Source organism: Miniopterus schreibersii (genome assembly GCF_964146895.1).
Source record: "Miniopterus schreibersii genome assembly, chromosome: 5".
In the NCBI taxonomy this organism is placed as follows: Eukaryota; Metazoa; Chordata; class Mammalia; order Chiroptera; family Miniopteridae; genus Miniopterus; species Miniopterus schreibersii.
The window spans coordinates 78,519,170-78,533,142 of NC_138106.1; the positions used below are offsets into that span (position 1 = coordinate 78,519,170).

Consider the following 13,973-nt stretch of genomic DNA (forward strand, 5'->3'; position numbering starts at 1 on the left):
TTTTTCGTCTATGAACAGCTCCTCTTTCACCCTTCATGGCATGTGACAAGCCACCTTCCACGAAGCTTGCTTGATTCTTTAACCATTTTTTCTTGGTGTTCTCAAAACTTATAAATTTTTTAAATTCTACAATGAAAAGTATTATATTCTGTTTTGTTCTGTTGTTTAAATGTCTCTGTCCATCATATTACTAGCTCTCCTAAAAGGCACTTTGGGTCTTTTCCTTTCAAATCGTGTAACTTCTAATAAGATGGTATTTTGCACAGAAGTGTCAGTCATATGAATGTATAAATCACAACACTCTTTTCCATGAGACTTTAAGAAATTAGAGGTCAAACAATATGTGGAATTGTGACTCTCCAAAAAAGGCAAAAAATGAGAAATATAAATAAAATAATAGAATTGTAAATTTTAAAATTTAGCAGAATTAAGTCAATTTGAAGGTCTCGGTAAATTGAGCCACAACTAATAAAAATATCTTATAATGAAAAAGGTACTATTTTTATCTGCAATAAAAATATACGCTTGCTTTGGGATATGGACATACCCAATGGGTTGTAGAGTTATGGTCCATGACAAGAATATAGTCCAAAAAATGAGAAGTTGATTAAAAAAACACCAACAGGACTGCTCAAGTACCATACTCATTCCATGGAGACCACACTGGTGCCCAGGGGCTCCTGTGACTTTTCATACACCTCTACACAAGTGAGAAAATCAGATGAAGATTTTAGTTTCAGAGGGCTACTAACATTGTTCCGGGTAAGACCAAAAAAAATTTAAGACTGGAGGTAGCAACAGGGATTACTTGTTAGTTCAATTTGTACATTCATTCATTCTTTGTCTTATCTTTTCTGCTGCAAAAAGCAAGCAAACACACTTTAAGCAAATACTGATCATTTATTTATAAAAATGCTACAATCAAATAAAAGAAAAATTCTATGAAAGAATGTAAAGTGAAAAAAAAAACACTTTAAATGCATTGACAGTAAAGGCCATTAATGCATTAACCATGATTATACATTAAATTTAGCTCTAAGTTTCCAAGGGGAAAAGGACTGCATTGAGTATATATCACCTCACAATAAAAATTAACAATAATAAATTCCTGTTATTATCTACCTCCTGTTGGTACCATTTTCTGATTATGAGAACATTGCAATAGTATAATTAGAAAACAGGGAAAAAAATTGTGGCATATCGGCATTTTTTAGTTAAAATGAATACTAATTTTTGAAATTTTACAACATATCAAATCCAGAGGCTAGAAAAAAAATCAATGTGGTCTTTGTGGATTGGTCAAATAAGCATTTTATTCTGTCATTAAATGGTATTGGTATATAATTAATGATTTGGGCAATTCAACAGGGAGCTTGATGCATTTATTATGTATGTGTTATTGAAGTTCTTAAAAATCTTAAAACTATACCCCAAAACATTTTTCACTGGACACATAACCTAGGAAGGAATGTTACAGTCAAGTAGATTCTTTCTTTTCTTTATGACAGATTACTCTCTCACTTCCTTTCTATCTTCCCAGTTTTTTGTTTGTTTTTTTTTAATCAATGAATTAATTAAATGTGAATGTATGTAGCAAAGAAGAAAGTAAAATATTTCTGGTAAATCTTATAACCTAGAAAAAATACTTGATCAAGAAAATGTGGATACTCTGCACTAAAAATATTGGGAACCCTTGATTTTGCTTAATATATAATGAATTTGCCCTTCACCATTGATAACTCCAATGTTTCCTAAACAAAAAGATGTCATAGAAACATCCCAGGCTCTCCAGATGCTTGAAATGACTAACACTCAATGTGCACATAGCAAACCCATGTTTTCTCACCTCCTGACCAAAACCACTCATCCTCAATATTTTCTATCTCTACAAGTGACATCAACTTGTAACTTTTATCCTAAACAGAACCTCATTGTCATTGTTATATGTACTCTTACTTTCTAAGTAAGTCTCAAAATTCTGTTTCACTTTTCCTAAGAATCTACTACTTCCTCTCAATCTCTACTGCCATTTCCTTCATCACTTTCTTATTGTACTTTACTTGAACTGTTGCAGAGGACACAATGTTTTATAACCTCCAATCTTGGCCAATCTCTGCTCCACAGAGCTACCAGATTTAGCTTTCTGTATTACACACATGATTCTGTCACTGTTGATATTTATGGAATAATATCCACACTTCTTAGAATAAAGATTCATTCGCTATGACTCCAATCTTCCTGTCTAGGCTTAAACCCTTTCTCTCCCTTTGTTTCAGCAATTTTCAAAATCCTAACACTTCCCGGGCAAAGTTGAGCGTTTACTCTTCTGTTTTCCTGTAACAGTGTTATTTTTCTCTGGTTCAGCAGTTATAAACATCTGATACTAATTACAATAATAGCTAACATATGCCCTGAATATTCCTGGATGGCCCTCATGTTAAATATTCTCTCCTGTTGTCAGTCCTGATTTTTATTTAGCAAATATTGTCATCAGACCTTGAGGCTTGTCCTACCAGATAGGCAGCTCCCTGAAGGCAGGGGCGGGGTCTTAGTAATCATTGTTTAATTAAACCAAACTGGAAAAGGAATTCCATATTTATACAAGCTGACTATGAAAGGAGCCATATGTAATAGATTACCTGAAATCTCAACACTGTCTGGAAACCTGTTCTCTTTCAACACAACGCACTGTTCTTCTACAAGTGAAAGAGTGATCTTGCATTATGAGCTACACTCAACGAAAATCAAATATATATGCTTATCTCCCTCTTTTAACCATAGGACTGCATCTGGGCCCATTGATCTCTCATGACAATGCATGAACTATGTGTCTAGATTAGAGCAACTTCTCTTGTGTTTATTTCCTATCTCTTTTTGCCTATTCAAGGACATTGTTTCAGCAATTTCCCCCCTCTCTTGTGTATTATCAATTTTCCTCTTTGCTAGATGATCTCCATAAGCATGCAGACATGATTTTTAAATCCCAATTTCAAAACAAAACCAAAATGTCTTTATCGCCCCATTTCCTCTCCAACACTCCATTTCTTTCTTCTCTGAACTGCAGGACTCTGGGAGTAGCTCCCTTACTTGCTGTCTCTAATTTCTCTTCTCCCATTCTCTCCTAAGCCTCTTTCAACAAAGACTCCCCCAGGCACTATAACTCCAGCAAAATTGCTCTTAGCATGGTTACCAGGACCTCCACACTGCCATGTGCAATGCTTAGTTCTTGATGCTCTTCTTTGACCCTTCAGTAGCATCTGACACAGTTGAAATTTTCTCCATTTTTAAGTATTAGGACAACGTATACATTCAATTTTCTGCCTCTTATCTAACAGTGTTTCTCAGTCTTCTCCTTGGCTAGGTTGTTGCATATTGGTTTGGTATTATTTCAAATCTACTTGTTTATGACAAAAAATGAAGTTGTTTTTAAGACTAAAGTTATTTTGATATATGAACAAAGTCAGATGTGTCAGGACATCATCGTTTCCTGTGTTGTGGTTGGAAAGCGCTCAGCAGCTAGAGGGTGCCACAGGAGCTTATCAACAGAAAAACATCTGGAGAAGAAACTTTGGCAACGGGACATTTAGACTGCAAACCCTGCGTTTGTAAGGATTGCTTTAGACTTTCATTCTGGGCAAAGACTCTACTGATCCAGATAGCTCTCCAATGACGTGTGGGGCATGAGACTACTCTTATCAGGCAGTGGGGGTGTTACACCCTGCAGTGGCCCCTGAAAGGAATCAGCTTGCCCACCGAGACCAATGCCCTCATTGCCTAGCTATGTGCCCTACCAAGAAGGGATTTCTGATTTTGCACTGGCAGCTGGAAGTCAGCTCCTGGTTGGTGAAGCTGTCTCTCTTGAGAACCAACCTCATAGAAAATGTACACTTCAGCCAAATTTGGACTTTATTGTTTTTATTTCTCCCTGTCTGGAACAACATTTTAATTAACCTATCATTGCTTTGGAGTATGTTATATCCTTATAGGTTTATTAAAAGATACTATCTTGTGTGCTACTGGCTTGTGAAATTCCCACAGTGAACTTGTGTAAAATAAACTGCTGACAAAGACTAACAGTCTCTGAGCATAATTTTGTCTCCCAACACAAAACAAAATATATATCCTCTTCATCTTCCCATCCTTCAGAAATAAAGTGACTCAAAGCTCAGTCTTGGAATTTCTTCTGTCCCCACATACTCTGTTTCTAGTTTACCCAATCTCATGACCTTAATTAGTACATGTATGGCCATATTTCAAATTTATATGTCCAAGCCTGACCTCTTCTTGAACTCACACATCCAACTACCTACCTGAAGTCTCCATTTTTCTATGTTCAATAGACATGTCAAGCATGACTTGCCCATAAATCCTTCACCTCCATCTCAGTAAGTGATAATTCCCTTCTTCCAGTTAGGCCGATACACGTTGAGTCATCCCTGACTCTTGCCCCTTTCTCATCGCCTCACATAAAGTGACCTGATCCTGAACATTAGATTCTAATCACTGTGCACTGTCTCCACTGCCTCCCCCTCGTTAGCTCTCACCTGGATCACTGCAACTCACTTCTCTGTTTCAGCCCCCATTTGGAAAATTCTCAACTAAATGCAAGAGTGATCCTTTTTAAAGTCTAAGACAGATCCCAGATCCTGTCTCTTCTTTCTCTGAAAAGCTTTTAAGGGTCTCAGCATAAAGGTCGAAGTCCCCAAGGGGCTTCCCGAACCTGGCCTTTGCTCAGCACTAATAGTCCACTCATCCTTCTTGTCCCCCCTTCGCCTTGCTCCTGCTGCTGCATTCAAGTTACCCCTGCTACTTCCTAACTTGGGGCCTTCCTACTTGCTCTTTCCTCTTCCTAAAACAATTTCCTTTCTGCCCCTACCCCTCATTCCAGCAAAGCTAGTTTTTGTTGCTGTTTTGTTTTTAATTCCTCTTAGGGCTTCACTAAAAATTCACCTTCTCTGGGAGGTGGTCACTTCACCTAAAACTGTATCCCCCTTAGAGGCTCCCCATCACCTTACCACACACGCGCTTTCCCCCTTCCTGCGTTTGTCTTGTTATGCAACCGATCACCCGAAGGATATGCTTCCTTCATTTGCTTTGTTTTCGCCTGCATCCGCTATTAGAAAGAAAGACCCATTGGATATTTGTGTCCCTTTGTTCCCTTCTGAATTCCCAGTGTCCAGAAAAGTGCTGGGCTCAAAGCCATGCTCTGTAGATTTTGTTTTGTTTTTTAATAAATGAAAAGACTTTAGAAAATCCCATGCACTGACTCATTCCCCAAAAGCCAAAAGGCCTTAGCCAGCGAGGGAAAGGGACACACTTCACTAGTCCAGTGCCCCAGGGCAGCTGTTAGCTAAATATAAAGCCGGAGAGTGGGGCTGGGCCTGGGACTGAGCAGAGAGCCCCCAGGAAATAGATTAAGAAAGCATTTGTGGGATCAGCCCTGGCAGGATGGGGCTTTTCAGTTCTTTCAGAGATTTTCAGAAGGAGAATCCCGGGTGTGGCTGCTGAAAGACTGCCCAGGGCTTGGGTGTTCCAGGAGAGAACATTTCTGGTTTGAGAGCCTGCTCTCACGAGTTATCCACAATCAGGGAGGCAGTAGACCAGGACATTCAGTCATGGAAAAGCCGTGCTCAAGCTCGGTTATTCTCTAAAGTCTGATTCAGTGGATTTTGAGGAGGGAGCAGGCTCCAGAGCCTTCATTTTGAACAGGCTTCCCAGCATAAAGCCTATGTGATGTGTTGTGTGTCTTTATAACACAGATCGTAACCACAGTTTAAGCTACTCTGGCTTAAAGCTCAGAAGTTGAGTCAGTCCCTTCTGTACTTGGAATTGTCCCTTTTCATTTTTCCAGCATGCAGTTCCCAGGGTGTTCCCCTAGCATCACTCTCCATGTAGAAACTTCCTGTGACTGTTGTGGCCACTTCCTTTGGACAGGGATAGAGACTGAAGCACCTACACCTGCTTTTGGCTTGCTGGGGTCACTTTGCTCATGCACATACTGCCTGCAAAGTCCTTTTAGAACTGCCTGAAACTCAACCATGTGAGTTGATGAGTTTCCTATTCCAGATGAGAAACATCCGTCGGAGGTATGAGGCTATAAATCAACTGCACAGTAATATACATTTAGGTTGTTTTTCTAATAGCCAATCAAAATTGACATCACGAAAGTGGGCAGGAGGAAAATGTAATCTGAACATTCAAAGTTGATGTGTCAGGTTGTGAAGCAAATAATAAATTTTTTGTTAATGTTTTTTATTAAATGTTTTTGGGTGACATGGTTAATAAGATTATATAGGTTTCAAGAGTACATTTCTGTGATACATGATCTGTATATTGCATTGTGTGCCTACTACCCAAAGTCAATTCATCTTCTGTCACCATATAGTTGACCCTCTTTACCCTCCACCCCTGCCCCCTTCCCTCTGGTAACCACCACACTGTTGTCTGTGTCTAGGAGTTTTTGTTTGTTTGATTTTCTTATTTGTTCATTTGTTGCTTTCAATTTTATATGCTACATATGAGTGAAATCACATGGTTAACTTTTTCTGTCTGACTTATTTCACATAGCATGAAATTCTCAAAGTTTGTCCATGTTGTTGCAAATGGCAGTGTTTCATCTTTCTTTCTGGCTTAGTAGTATCCCATTGTATATATGTACCTTATCTTCTTTGTAAAATATGTTTTTAGAATGTCTCATTCCTAGCCTTGTCCTTCAGCTCCACCCACTTCTCATTCCCATAGGCAATTGATGTTAATTTCTTGTGTGTCTTTCTAGATATAGTTTATGCAGATCTCAGCTAATATGCATAGACATGCATGTATATGAGCCTATACATTCACTTTTCCCATTTTTAAACAATAGTTTAAAGTGCAATTCAGCAAGTTTTCTTTTTGTTTGTTTTTTGTTTTTTCTTACTTAATAAAGTATTTTGGAGGCCTTGCTGTATCAATGTAAAGTCTTCCTTATTCATTTTATGGCTCATAATAAGATATACCATAACTTATCTAGCAAGTCTCCTATCGACTTGATCCAATTTCAGTTAATGTCTATCTTTTGCTATTTAAAGCAAGGCTATAATGCATGATTTTAAACATATAATCCTATTTTGCACACACACACAAAGTTTTCTGAAATATCCCTTTACCCAAGAGAAATTGCTGGAGTCTAAGACTACAGGAATTTTGTAATTTTAATTCTTGTTGCTAAATTGCCTTCAATAAAAGTTTTATTAATTTGCACCCACACCAGGAATGTCTGAGAGGGCCCCTGGAGTGACTTTGGGCAAACATGCAGATGGCCTGAAGGTATTTCTTTCCAGGGAGACAGAGATAAATAGGGAAAAGGAATTAGAAGACCCTTAAAGGTGCTTACTATTTTTGTTTCTGCTTTGTGCATACGAGAAACTATGAATTACTGAACACTTTAGTATATTGTATGTAATACCCTCATCTTTGTGAGTCAACTGTACAAGGACCAACGCAGGCCAAGAAAATGAACTACAGATTTTTCTAACACACTTCTAAATGAAAATTTAAGACTAATAATAATTTTATAAATGGAAACCTTACATTAAGGGTTGGTAATTTAAATATTAATACATGTACTAAAAACTTTGATACAGAGAAACAGATTCCACCAACAGATGTATTAATCTGTTTATCTGCCAGATCTCAAGCATTTTTAAGATTTCTGCCTTCGATGTTAGTTCAAAACCACTTTTGGCACTCTAGCAGGTACTTATACTTAAAATCATCAGGAAGCTACTGCTTCTAACAGGGCATGTAAATTAGTTATTACACGCAATTTACTGATCACTTAGAAGATAACCCAATTAAGGAAGTGAAAATTAACAGATATAAATGTAATTACATAAGGAGTCGTTTCAGTTTACATGCATTGTGTGTGTGTACACGCTATTCTCTAGAATTGAACATCTGTAGATTTCAATTTACATTTTCCTACTGAAAAACTATGTGATCAGAATTTGTGTGTCCTTTCCTTGGTCTGATGATTGAAAATATTAGCTAAAGAAACATTGAAATTGGGCTCCACAGCTTCATCCGAATCAATTGAGCTGCCAGAACATTTTTAATGCTATTTGAAACCATTAATGACAAAGAGTCATTTGCTTACCCATGGTCCAGTCCTTCTCCAGTGAAAATTACTGGTCATGAATCTGGTGAACATTTACAGGAATCTGCAAATGAAACAGCTAAATCCTTGATGACAAGGAGCCTCATAAAGGCGGCTCATTTATTCTCTCAGGGCACTCTTCCCTGCCACTGGGATCAATAGAAAATCTCATCTGATATATTCTTAAATGCCTTGGTGCAAATGCTCTCTTTGCAATTTTGCAGAAGAAAAGACCCCACTTCCACTTTAAGGGACCGACATCAAATTCACTAAGTAAACACAATCTTACCCTGAGTTTTGGGTAGTCTTAAAGCCTATAGCATAAAAACAATGCTTTTTTCTCTCATTTAAACAAAGAGTAAGATTCAGACAATTGCAGGTTTTGAAACTGACTACTAAATAAGAGTTTAAGATTTGGCCACATATCTATCTAGCAACATAAATATTAACTGCTCCAGAGTTTCAGGCAGAAGATATGAATTAGCACCTCGTTGCAGCATCGCTGCTCTGTAATGCTTACTGGTTTACTCCACATAAGTGATTTTAATCTCAGTAAAGGACATTTATATATATATATATACACACACACACACACACACACACACACACACACATATATACACACATATATAAATATATATATTTTTCAAGACACTAGCACAAATGATCCTAAAGCACATGCAAAAAAATTAAAAAGGGTAAATCGGTATAGTTGAAATAAAAATTTAAACTCTGAGAGCAATTGGGAAAACAAACAAAAAATAAATTTTACAATCACAATTTTTGTAGTAGGTGTTTTAGCCCGAGAACTGTTAGGATATAACAAAATATGACAGAAGAGATTGTACTCCTTCTATAAGTGCCCTCCTTTATAAATGTCATGACTGCTTACTAGCAATTTGCTGTTTAATTAATATAGGGGTCTGTCAATTCTAAACTTTTAACTCCTAATAAAATGCCTTCTGGCAAGAGTACAGATTCTATTATGGCTGGTAAATTAGAAAGCTAGGGTATCTATAAAGTGCTCAGACTTTCAACTTAGAGAGGTTTAACAAGTGCATTAAATCTTTTTATTCTTTCCTTTATTGAAAAAGTAAAAATAAAAACAACACACACACACTCACACAAGAACTCATTATGGAACTGACATACTAAGACACACAGAGGTGTATTTATTCTAAGGACTTTAAGTTACTACCTAGCAGATTTATTTATTGCATAATAAAAGGTAAAATGTTCAAGGATAAAACACCTGGATGCTGTTCAGAGAAGGTTTTTCCTTTATTCCCATTCCCCTCCCTCCCCCACCCAATTACTTTGATACATTTATAAATGCATAATTCATTGACAACTCTGTATATGGAATATAATTTTGGGAAGGACATAATTTTTCAACATAATTAAGACTAAGGATTTAAACTAGTACAAATTTCATTTAATCTGTTAGTAACATGTAAAGTGAACTAATGTAGCCCCATAATCCTGTCAGTGACCAGGTATATATTAACGTAATAGTCTTGTGTGTTTTTCATTTTAAATTAAAATTTAAGAAGAGCATGATAATTTTTACACTTTTTCCAAGCAAAGTCCTTTTTATTTATTTTTTTAAAATAATAGCCTTAAAGATTAGGTATCATGTCTAAAAAATAGCACGAGCATCGCTTTTACAAAAATCTGCTTTTCTTTCTTAAATCATGAAAATAGTTTGGTTTAGGCTATGGCCTAGGAGGCAACAGGCCAGCAGGAGGCCAGGAGGATTAGCCCTAATTACCTCATGTTTCACCTTAATTAACTCCTCATACAATAAGTAAACGCTGCAGGAATGATGGGGAGACCTTAGGCCAGTAGGCAAGATATCTAAGCTCTCATTGTTTGCACAGGATAATCTCTCGTTTGAATTTCCCCTAATTCCTCCCAAAGATCAACTGATGGACACGCATTGCTCTGTCATTAACTGTGCTACAGAGATATAGTGAGATTTTCATATTTGTTCTCGGCATGAAAAACACATTCTCAACAAGGCAATGATATATCAGTGCATTGTAACAGTACTCTTATTATATTTGTTTAGAAGGCCAAATAAAATAGCTGGAAAGCTCCTCAGAAAGGCTCAGGGCAGACTATTCTGTGGTTGACGTAATATCTATTTCAGCAAAGCATTTGACCAACTGATTAATAACTGTTTTTTTATCCCCTCCAAAAAAAACATACAAAACCCAAACCATTTTCCAGATGTGCCTGGACCGTATCTACCTTGAGAGCAGGAGGCAATGTAAACCTTTCCTGTTCCTTTGTCACTTAGGCTGATAAATATCTACCAACATAACAGAAGTTAGAGTTACCGAAAGCAATCAAGCCTTCTCTCCTCTCCTTCCTCATAAAGGTGCCCCATCACTGAGAATTCATCACCTTGCACTATAAACTTGAAATAAATTTCAAATATTTGCTAAGTTTAAAACTCAACTTTGAGAACTGCCCTACTGTGCACTTTTAGCAGAGATCCCAAGCTGCTGCAAAGAAGCATAAAATAATCTGAAGAGCAAGAATTTCATATGGTGACTTGGCTTTAAAAATGGGAGAGCATGGAGTGGGCACAGGGAGTGACGCTGAGCCCTAGAGCTTAAAAAATGTCTAAATACCAAATAAACTGCTTGCAGTCAAACTTTTGCTCTTCAACTCATACATAAATATTATTCTAACATCCTGGAAAATGAGTAAAATAAGACAAGATCTATGCTTAGCATCAAACTAATTATTATTACTACTCTCCAGTGAGCATCTTCTTCCTACAAATTACATTATTGTAGAAATAATGTAAGTCCATGTTTATAAAAATTTTAAACCTGTTGCCTCAAACCTCTCCTACAGGAACCAAGAAAATAACTGATTCACTAAGTTTTGACTCTCATTTTAACTCTAATTTTAATTTCAAAGGTAAAAGTCAGTATATAGAACAATAAGTATAGAGGTCTCTAATTTTTGCCATTCAGTAAACTTTTCTTGTAAAAGGCCAGGTAGTAAATATTTTCAGCTTTGGATGTGGCTGGATTTGGCCCAAGAGACCTTTTTTCTGACCTCAGGACCATTAAATTGTATTTCTTGTGTTCCAACGACATTTGTGTTTTTTCCCCTCCTCCCCCTTAAATACCTAAACTCTTAAAAATCTCTAAACCTTTAGTAGGCTTGGAAAAAAATAGTATTTCACAGAAGCCTGTACTTTTAAAAACTAATATTTATCTTAAACTGAGTAATTGCAATCCTGGCTTCTGTACATTCCCTATCATTTCCTAATTTTACCTGCAATTTTCACTTATATTTAGGGCAGAGCACTGCAAAGGCTTAAATGTTATTTAAGGCTTAATTGTGTGGATAATATGAGGTATAAAAGGTATTATGGCAATCTTAATTTTTTTTGTTAACTCCATCTGCAGTATGGAAATAAATTACATATCTTGTACAAAAATGTTTTAAAATACTACTTTATTCCTATGAAATGTACAATTTCCACATTCTCTGGCGATTAAAATGGAAAGTCTTAAATCAAAATAAGTAAGTATATGTGCAGCATTTCTGCACTAACATATTCATTGGTTCATTTCTTTTTTATTAAATTATAAATTTGTATCCATCACTTAGTGTGTGCTCTCAGTCCTGACTTATAAGCATAGAAATAGGAAGTACCTGAGACGTCGAAAATAACTGGAGATGCAGGGATGTATTATAACAAGGACACTGCTCTAAGAAACATAGGCTGATGGGATAGATGGGTAAACAAACAATTCTGTAAATTCTGCTCTCAGGGAAGTATGTGGATGTGTGTGGATTAAAGAAACCCAAGACCTGTGAGAAACAACCTCACTTGGGGAGGGTCTGAGAAAATTGCAGGGCAGAGACAATGCCAGTGCTTAAGCTTTACTCCACACACATTTAAATCTGTCCTTCAAGATCGGTTCCACACACAGAGGATATCATTTTTGTCACACTATTATTTGAATACAATTAATTCACATTGACTGAGATTACTCTCATCTTATTCTTTGGGATTTTAAATATCCTTATAACACATGTCAAGTAATTATAACAAGAAGAGTGAATAAATATTTTACTTCCATTTTGCCAAATTTCCCATAATTGATTCCAGGTAAGTTCTCCTTCCCCCATTAAACTCTAAGAACATCCATATGTCCTTGTAAAATGTTACATTAATCATTTGGAGAAAGTTTTTCTTCTTTCATATTTCATTTGAACGTATGCAAAAATGACATGCTTTGAACTGAAGAATGTCTTTTTTATGTTAGAAACAAGAGTCGGGATTCCATGTTTATGTCATGCCATATTGCTGACCTTTATGATCACTTGTTATTTATGTGTTTACTTCTAGACTGATTACTAAGTTTAATTATGACATCTGTAGACTCTTAAAATGTCAAAGCTTGTTGTCCAACAACTGCGAGAAGAAATGCTGTAAGTGACACACAGGGTAAGAAATGCAATCATGAAATTATCTGTTTTATATAAACACAACAAAAAATCAGCTTTGACTCCTTACGTCTTATACAGATACACACAGTGAATGTTTATATAGAGGTGCTATGTGCTTGCACTTACCCATTAGCTATTGTATTTCATAAGGCTTTGTTCACTGTTAATGATTTCCCCATGCCCAACGTTTATTTAAAAGCAAGGGCCCATGAGTAATGATATTCTATATAGAGGCTGTCACGTGAAACTTTTTCAGGCTCAGTGTGTGTAGAAGTTATTATCCCCCAATTCTTCCCTCATAGTTGTAAAGAAACTGTGACTTGGGCACCTTTACTTGGATGAATCCATTTGTTAGTATTGTTTTATTCCAGCAAATGCCAAGTGAAACGCCAACCGTTTTTAAGCATCGGGCCAAATTGGAACACTGAACAGCTTCAGACAGTCGAGGCCTGATGTCCAAGAGCCAATTGCAAAGCTTGTTCCCTCTGTGATCCACTGTACTCTACTCACTCAGATTTATTACTTCACCCAGTTGTTTGGTATCTCTGTTTACCAGGTCCACAGAACGCACCCCATACTTCCTTCCCTGCAACATCTCAATGTTCTCTAAAAGACAGCAGCCATCAAGTCTTAAGGCATACATTTTTTATATGTCCAAAAGGTTTAATTCCACCTGTCCTGCCTAAGGAGATGGAACAGTCGACAAAATGAAGTGAGAAATATAATTTAAGAAGCATCTCAAAACCACAATGAGCTATCATCTCATCCCTATTAGGATGGATTGTCAAAACGAAATAAGAAAGAGCAAGGGTTGATGAGCACGTAGGAAAAGTGAACCTTTGTGCATTTGAGCCAGAATTTTCAGTTGCTTCAGCTTCTATGGACAACAGTATGGAGGTTCCTCAAAAAATTAAAAATACAGCTACCATATGACCCAGCAATCTTATTTATGAGAATTTATCCTAGAGGAAAAGAAAACACTGATTCAAAAGAATATCTGCACCCTATGTTCACTGCAGCGTTATTTGCAATAGTCAAGATGTGGAAACAACTTAAGTTGCTTGCATGGGTGAATGGATAAAGAAAATGTGGAGGTGGGAGGGATATAAGAAATATGTAAAAATATAATAGGATATTATTCAACCATAAAACAGAGGAAATTTTGCCATTTGCAATAACATGGAGAGACCTTCAGGGCACTATACTAAGTAAAATAAGTCATACAGAGAAACAAAAACCATATGATCTCACTTTTATGTGGAATCTAAACAAACAAAAGAAATCCACCCAAAATACAAAAAAACACCACCACCCAAACTCAGAGATACAGAGACCAGACTGGTGGTGGCTACCAAAG

The 13,973-nt window shown here is 36.6% G+C and overlaps 1 protein-coding gene across 12 annotated transcripts in view; it reads right to left on the bottom strand.

The window, feature by feature from the left end:
- The window catches only part of ROBO2 (roundabout guidance receptor 2), a 556,155-nt gene that overhangs the window by 212,088 nt on the left and 330,094 nt on the right, over positions 1-13,973 (bottom strand). The gene's annotated exons all lie outside the window — the stretch shown is intronic.